The sequence below is a fragment of the Triticum dicoccoides genome, chromosome 5B, assembly GCF_002162155.2.
Source record: "Triticum dicoccoides isolate Atlit2015 ecotype Zavitan chromosome 5B, WEW_v2.0, whole genome shotgun sequence".
Taxonomy (NCBI): domain Eukaryota; kingdom Viridiplantae; phylum Streptophyta; class Magnoliopsida; order Poales; family Poaceae; genus Triticum; species Triticum dicoccoides.
The window spans coordinates 642,870,400-642,878,634 of record NC_041389.1 but is presented as its reverse complement, the minus strand read 5'-3'; the positions used below and the strand labels follow the sequence as shown (position 1 = coordinate 642,878,634).

The 8,235-nt window shown below is 47.6% G+C and overlaps 1 pseudogene; it reads right to left on the bottom strand.

The window, feature by feature from the left end:
* The window catches only part of LOC119312287, a 10,567-nt pseudogene extending 6,676 nt beyond the window's left edge, over window positions 1-3,891 (bottom strand).
* Window positions 3,892-8,235: the final 4,344 nt, after the last annotated feature.

The window sequence follows — 8,235 nt, the reverse complement described above, 5'->3', positions numbered from 1 at the left end:
CCAAAGATGATTGTTGGGACTTCGGACACAAACGGTATGCCATTTCGCACAAAAGCTCTCTCCAGAACTGTGTTGCGTCCTCCGACCTAGATAAGACACAGAATTATCACATTCAACAGAAACCGAAGTAGACAACGAATCAACATTCCATGGAAACTGAATGTAAAACATAGACCAGGTAGTTATGTTACCTTCACATTGATTTTGAGTGCAACATTCTCCATATATTGCTTGTTCAGTCTGGCAGCATGCCTTGGCAGGCAACACTGAGACACGATCCCAAGGTCAGTCTCGCAAACCTTCTTGATTTTCCCTGCAAAATTAAACATGGCACATACAGAAATCTACAGAAATCCAACAGAAGGTGTAAGGGGATTGACCAGAGGAGCCATATGCATACCATAAGAACCACTGACTTCAGGTAGGATTACGATTAACAGTTGTAGCTGTTTTTCGTGTCCCTGCTTGGAAAGCATTTCCGTTGTCCTCCTGTAGACATCTCTCAAAGCATTCTCAATGTGGTTGGGGCTAGCTGATCGGTTGTCTACAAGTGGCCTTGGATTGACAGACTACAGGGTTGGAAAATACAAGTCAGTGAGCTGTAACACACACATAAACCATAAATGCCTGAGAAACAGGAAAGCAATGCAAAAGCCTTTACCATTCCAGTCATATTGCACATCTGAATCAGATCACAACAGAACCTGTGTACCTCCTCAGGAGGCATGCGTGAAAAACTCACACAGGCCCAGTTCTCTATGATTCCTCCATTGATCATTTTCTGCAATAAGAAAACTCAAATGAGACCTATCATTTGTACCATCATCGATATACTACATACAAAATAAGCTCAATTGTTTCTCAATTTAAGTAACTAGTGTTAACTACATAATCAATAAAATGCAATCAAGCAAAATAATTTCAGTTGCTACATAGAAAATAATGACCTGCCCAATACATTTAGACCAAACAAAGAAGAAACTCAACAAGTTCTCCATGTATTTAGTTCCAAGAAAAAGTAATGCTTAGTAAAATTGGGAGTGAAGACACTGAACAGGGAAATACCTTGTTAATCATGTTCCACTGTCCAACACTTGGCGCACAAGTTTTCTCCTTTCCAGAATCATGATATCTCAACTGAAACACATACGAAGGATGTGATTACTACAAATCCTTCCAGTTAAGTAACTCAGAGAAAGGGGAAAAAGTGCAGCATCCTTACCATGGGGGGAGGCAGCACACGGGCTGGAACAGAGACCAGGTCACTGCAGACGTTGATACCGAACTCCTGAGCAAACTTGTCCTCAGCATACTTGTTGTGCAGAACCATCTACAGTGTGAAAAAGAGTGTTATGAGAAAGACTGCACATTACAGGCAAACATGACATATATGCGTTGAAAAGGACATTCCTAACTACATGAGTTCCAGCAGATTGGAATGATCTACCACATGTGAGAAGATAGGTAAATACCTCACGAATGCTTTGCTCCCTCTGCTGGGGACGTTGACAGGTAGCTCTAATTATGTTGGTGACCTGCTTGTCATTCAGTTTCTTAGAGTACCTTTGCCCTTCAACAATCTTGCACGCCTACAATCAATTTGCAGAGAACCATGAGAAAACAATGTATAATTCGAATATGACGAAGAAGGCATGGATACAATACCTCCATGGGCAGATACACAGGCCGGGCATCACTTCCAGACTGCAAGCAGGGCCAAGAAGTATACTGCAGATTGTAGTTGTACCTTTGCATGAAGTACTGAACAACTGACATTCTTGCTCCTCTCTCATCAACAGGAAATCTAACAACAAACAAAACAACACGGGTAGAGTGCTATTAGAAAGGGAATGATAATGATGGACACGTGTAGAGTGCTATTAGAAAGGGAATGATAATCATGGATAGATGCTAAAAAGGAAACTGTGGTCTAAACGTTCATAAGGGAAATTGTGAACAGGAAACAATTTGGCACATACAGATCTTTGCTATGCTGTAGAAATCAAATGCATATGCCACAGGAAGAATGTTGTAAACAAAATTATTCTCCTAACAGTTCCTGACACACCAACATCAATGAAGAAGCAATAAGACAAAAATCTACACGACTACGCGTCTTTCTAATATTCCAGCAACCCTGATTAGTTGCACCAGAACATAGAGATGAAAGACATAATGGAAAATATTATAGCATTAGAGGGAAGTTATTTACATGAGCTGGCTCATGGGAACAGGGGTAATCCCGGTTATCTTGTATCTTCTGATTTGGTCTTCCTGGTGGTTTGTTTCGACACGCACCCCACGGAGTGCTTTATTTATCTGCATATATAGTGCATAGGAACAGATTAGTCGACTATTTCAAGCCAATAACATGGCGCAATCTACATAACATGAGTTCTAAAACTAGCTTAGCATGGATGAATAGTACCTTAACACGGTCCCTGTCCGTCAGAGGCCACGAGGCATCACGTAAGTTGAGGAACTCTAGCACAAACTGGACCACTGTCACAGGCTTGAAGAAGGATGTTGCAGATATGTCTGGAAAATGAAGTGCAGATCATCAGATAAACAAGGCTAGGACACACTGCAATCAGAAAACAGTAATAGTAACAGACAGGGGAGGGGAGAGGAGTACCTATATTGAGTGACAGCCCCATCTGGGTTGGGCGTAAGCTCTGGTAGTAACCTCTCCAGCACTCTAATCCTTCACCAATGTCTCCTCTGTGACCAAAGGTGGTGGAGAAGGATCTGGACACTGTGACATAGCTGCAATGAAAAGGAATTGTCAGCAATAGTGTTAGGGCTCTAGTGAACTAGCTAGTATGATGAAGAAAAACTGATAGCAAGAAACTGCTGGAAAGTGGATGTCATACTTCCAGGATGGTGACTCCCTGAGGACAACATCAAGAACTTGGATGGTTTCTTGAGGCATATCCTTCTGTCTTCCTTTGAGAAACTGCTGGAGCTGGTACAGGTCTGTCCTCCCAGCAATCCTAATGGTGATCTTGTACTCCCTTTCAGCCCTGCAAATGAAGATGGAACAAGTTAGTAGCTACAAACACAATGGATAAGAAAGTTGGACAAGATTGAAGGTAAAGAATCCAATCATACTTTTCTTTGTCTTTCTTTTCCGGATCAACCAGTGTAACAGAAAACTCCTCAGACTCAAAAGGGAGTGAGCCTGCAGTGTAGAGACTCTTTCTTCCATCATATGCAGGCAATTTGCCCCCAAGGGATGTCTTGCCGTGCAACTTGATTAGTTCACTGAGTACCTCCCTGTTCACAGCCCTTGATTTTGACTCCGGGTTGATGGAAACCTACAGCAGCACATTTCAACATCATTAATCCAATATGTATCCAAAAACAGGAGACGCTCTGTTCTACATTCAGTACACAGAATAGAGACAATTAGCCCTCTGATTTGCCCAGTCATCTTGCACAAATCAAATCTATGCTACATTTGATTCAAAAGAGTCGAATCGTGCAGGTTGAATTAACACACCACAGAATCCAGTCAATCCGTGAGGGAAAACTACCGGATCTTGAGAAAACAGTAAACCAAAATTAGGCAATAAAGGAGATCTAGCTGCTAGTGGCATCGCAGGACTGGAAATGTGGCAAGCAAACGGCAACACATACCATGTGGTGGCGGCCTCCATTTCGACTTACAGAGCCCAGAAGAAAATCCACTCGAACTATTGGAGTCAATCAAGCGGGGAAGAAGTCTAGATCCCAAATCGAACACCCAAAACTCAAGGAGGGCACAGTAAAGTAAATTTTTGGGCACGGCCATACTAGGGTTACTGACTAAGGGCCGCGGGTGAGCAGGCCGGCGGGCAGCGGCGGAGGCGGAGAAGGGGTGGCGGCGCTGGGCGAGGAGGGGTTGAGTGGGAGGCTGTGACGGCATGTGCGACGGGCACGCATCTTGTTGCAATCATGCGGTACAGAATACAATAAGCGGACCTGCGTACTGTGTGTATAGTAAAATAAAGGACCTGCGTACTACGTGTATATATTAAAATAAAGGACCTGTATGTATATATACGTACTTTAAAAAAGGAACTATGGACTACTTGTTACGAGGAGTACCAAAAAAAAATGGTCGTCAATTTACCATTTATAAATGTACTAGAGGAATATAAAATAGTTTGGCAATAAAGGAGGTACTACATTCATACATGTGTGAGCAGAGAACAAGATTTTAAGCAAATTAGAGCTCACCGTAAAAGTTGGAAAACAATAAAAATATTAAACCCCACATCACAATTTTAGAGCTCACTGTAAAAAGTTGGAAAACAATAATATTAAATCCCACGTCGAAATTTTCGGGTATATTTTCGAAGTATGGGAATAAATCAACGTACGCGTCGACCATTCACCTGAAGAAGAGATCTACCACTGTTGTTCCACCCGCACACACACAAAGAGCAAACGTCCAAGGCTGGACCGAGAGAGTTAAAAAAAGAGTGTCCCGAAAAAAGAAAGTTGACCACGACCTACTAGATGCAAACACGGAGGGCCACGTGCCGGGGTGGCACACGAGTAGCACCCGAAGTGGCGGTACAGGAGATCCGAGGAGCGGAGCAGCACGGCCTCGGCGTTGCATGCCGTGAACCAAAGACAAAACTCAAAAGCTGCATGGCCTGCCGCGGGACCGCACGCAGGCAGGGCAGAGGCAAAGGAATCACGAAGAGAAGTACACCAGGGAACACGAACAGGACTCCTGCTTTGCCAAAAAATGTATGGCACTACTACAAACAGCACGGAAAGACCGATGCATCTGCCGTGTCCCAACGGACGGATGTGTTGGTGGTACGCTGCTTTGCATTTTGTCGCCAAACGGACCAGACGGGAACCAGAAGACCAAGACCAAGGGAAGAACCCCATGGATACTAACAGATCAGAACCATGCAAGAAGGCCAGAAAAGGACACAGGAGATCAAATCGAAAAAAGAAAAAGGTGGGTGGCTTTGTATGGGACGGGGAGGATGGGATGGGATCCCACGCACGACCTCCCGTCTATAGCAAGCCAAAACGGATCCCAAGAATCTGCACCCAAGACCGCAAAGTTGCCCAAAAAATGACTAGTACTTCTACTGCTAGTTTCCAAGACAAGAACAACAGAGCCGAAAACAAGACGCTCTAGCTACTGTCTGCGGGATGGCTTTGCACGGAGGCAATTAGCTCTCTCTCTCTCGCTTTCCAAAAATTCCCACTGTTCATGCACGAGAACAGAAGAAAACCATCCATCCGTGCATCTTCGAAAACGCCAAGCGAAAAATACAAGGGCCGATTAAGTGTAGCGAGAGCGCTAGCTCGACCAAATCACCCATGGATGGGTCAGTACAAGCTTATCCCGTGGTAGATCTATCCCGTGGTACAACGGAAAAACATGCTGAAAACGTCAGATCTAAACTAGACGAAGCTCCCATCCTGTAGCAAGAGCGCTAGACCAAAACACCCACATAAACTACTCGATGAGGTCGTCGGACACAAGTCACAGGGGAAAATTAACGAATCAGATAGCGGGGAAAAACAACACGATCACAAGGGTATACCGAGAACATGCATGGCACGCCAGATCTAAACCAGAAATAGCTACTACGTGAACAGATAGTGTAGGTAGGGAGCGGGATGGGGTTCCGGAGGCAGCTCACAACGTAGTGGAAGAGGGCGTTGTCGGCGACGTTGACGACGAAGTGGTTGGCGCGGATCATCACCTTCTGGATGACGGTGCCGGCGCCGGGGCGCGCGGGGTGGGCGAGCCACTTCTTCGACACCGGCGCGTGCTCCACCTCGGGCGCCTTCTCCGCCTCGGGCTGCACCACCTGCGCCGCCGCGGCCGCGGGAGGCGCCAGCGCGGTCTCCGTGATGAAGAGCTTCTGCTCCAGCTCCTTGGCGACGGCCGCGGGGGTTGGTGGAGCGGGGGCGGGGGCGGAGACGCGGGCCGGCTGGAACGGAGGCGCGGCCGACGAGGGCGTCGGAGCAGGGGCGCGGATGGTGGCCGGCGTGGGCGAGGGCGCGCGGATGGTGACCGGCGTCGGGGAAGGCGCGCGGACGGCGGCGTAGGGTGCCGGCGCGGGGTTGCGGACGACGACGCCGTGCTGGTAGGCGCCCTGGTGCGGCCCCGTGGCGTTGGGGTTGTCGGCCACCACGGGAGCCGTCGCGGCGGGGCGAGGCGCCGAGGACGCGCACGGAGGCGGCCGGCCCGTGGCCCCACGCCCTCCTCCCGCCGGCGCGCCCCGGCCTCCGCCTCCGCGGTAGGCCATGGCGGGGGAGAGAGCGCGGTGGTGGTGGTGGGAAGGCTAGGCTACGGTGGAGGCGGCGGTGGATTGGAGAGGAAGAAAGGAGGGAGTGAGCGAGGACGGTGGTGAGTTGGTGGGAGGATCGGCGCGGCCGAGGCGGCTTTTATATGCGGGGCGGTGAGCGAGTGGGGGGTGGCGAAACCCTAGCCAGCCAGCGGGGTGGTGAGCTCATGGCGTGGTCCGTACGTGGGAGAGGGAAGGGGAGGTGGGCCGAATTTCGTCCAGAGGAGAAATATCTGGGTTCGCTTCGGGTGCGCGGATCAGAACGCGCGCGCGGGGGGCCGGCCTCGGAAATGCGCCGCGGCGCGAGGGGCCTTTCTGCAAACTGCGCAGCTGCGCCTGCGCGCGCCTGATTTGCTTTAGTAAAAAGTAACCGTGGTAGAGCGGGAGTGGTTGGTTAACCAGGGTTGGGGTTGGGTCACGTGCCAGCAAACGGCAGTGTAGACGGACGGGGGTTTCGAATTTCGATTCCCATCCACGAAAGAATGATTGAGCTGCCAACGGGTGCGAAAATCTTTGACTTTTCTTTTGAACATGCACTTTCTTGATCATTTAATTCTGGTGCATTGGTAGAACCCGGCCTTTGTGGCGTCTCTCATCCGTCTTTTGGTTATTGAGTGAAATTTCTACACATACGTCTACATGATAAATAGACTTCTCTCACGCCGAGATTGATTTAAAAATGGTAGCATCATCGCAAATAGAGCTTATTTAGAAAGTGTTTTTAGTTACTTCTAATCGGGGTAGATGCTTCCAATACACCTTTATTGGATGATGAATAGCAATGTGAACTGTATCCTAAAAAAATGTTGTGAGGTTTCTTGCACCAAACTATCTCGCGGCTGGGCTGCCTAGCCAACCCACTCCACATCAACTAACTACGAACCACCGACTCACCCTCTCTTTCCCCTTCTCTCTGTCTAGCATAGTGGCATATTCAGAAGCTTGGCACGGGAGTGTTAAATTCAGACATCTTCCTTCCTCTCTCCTTCTACAGTGTTGCCAACCGTGGTGGGGGAGGAAGGAGGGTGTGTGTCTTTACATGCTGAGGCACTTTCTTGGACCAAATTATCTCGCAACTACATGCTAGCTAGCCAACCCACTCCGCGTCAACCAACTACGAGCTACCGACTTTATAATCTCTTTCCCCTTCCCTCTATCAAAACTGGAAAATTCGTCTTTGCCGAGTGCCAAGCTCCCACTCACGGGCACACGGCAAAACAACTGTGTGCCGAGGACATGACTCGGCAATAGAGCGTACTCGGCGCAATCCTCCGTTCGCCGAGAGCCGTCGGTAAAACAAAAAGACTCGACGAATAAGCCTTCTGTCGAGCCACGTGGCGCGGTCGTCGGGAGTTTCATTGGTTCATATACTGGTGGGGACCTCACATTATAGAACGTGTCTCGTACAATGACGAGCCTCTTCAAATTAGCTTTAGGTCTTCATTAGCAGGCAAGTTGGATGCACCTGCACTAGTCCAGAGGAGAACTTTCATTCATACATAGCTCTATGTGCATTGTAGTTGCATGTCAATCCAAACTCCTTGCATTAATATCAATTATAAAGTCTTCTTCGTGGCCTAATTATCAGTTGCATTTATGCAATATTTTCTTTGTTTTTGACTTTTTGAAACCCTAACATTGCGTTCTCATGCCAATGATTAGGGCATGAAACCTAGACTTCTGCTCATATTTTATTCTAAATTGTGTGATTGGTTGAAATAGTGCATAAAAGAAACAATTGTTTGTATTTGGTCTTGTCTCAAGGGTTGGCCTTGAAGTGATTGTCATGTTATACATTATCTGTGTTGAAGGTAATCACTGTGTTTTCAATAATTATGGACATTCCTTCTAAACCTTTGGCAAAACCCTTGGCAATAATATTTTTGACTCGATGCATTTGATTATCAAAGAACATGTTGGAATTCTT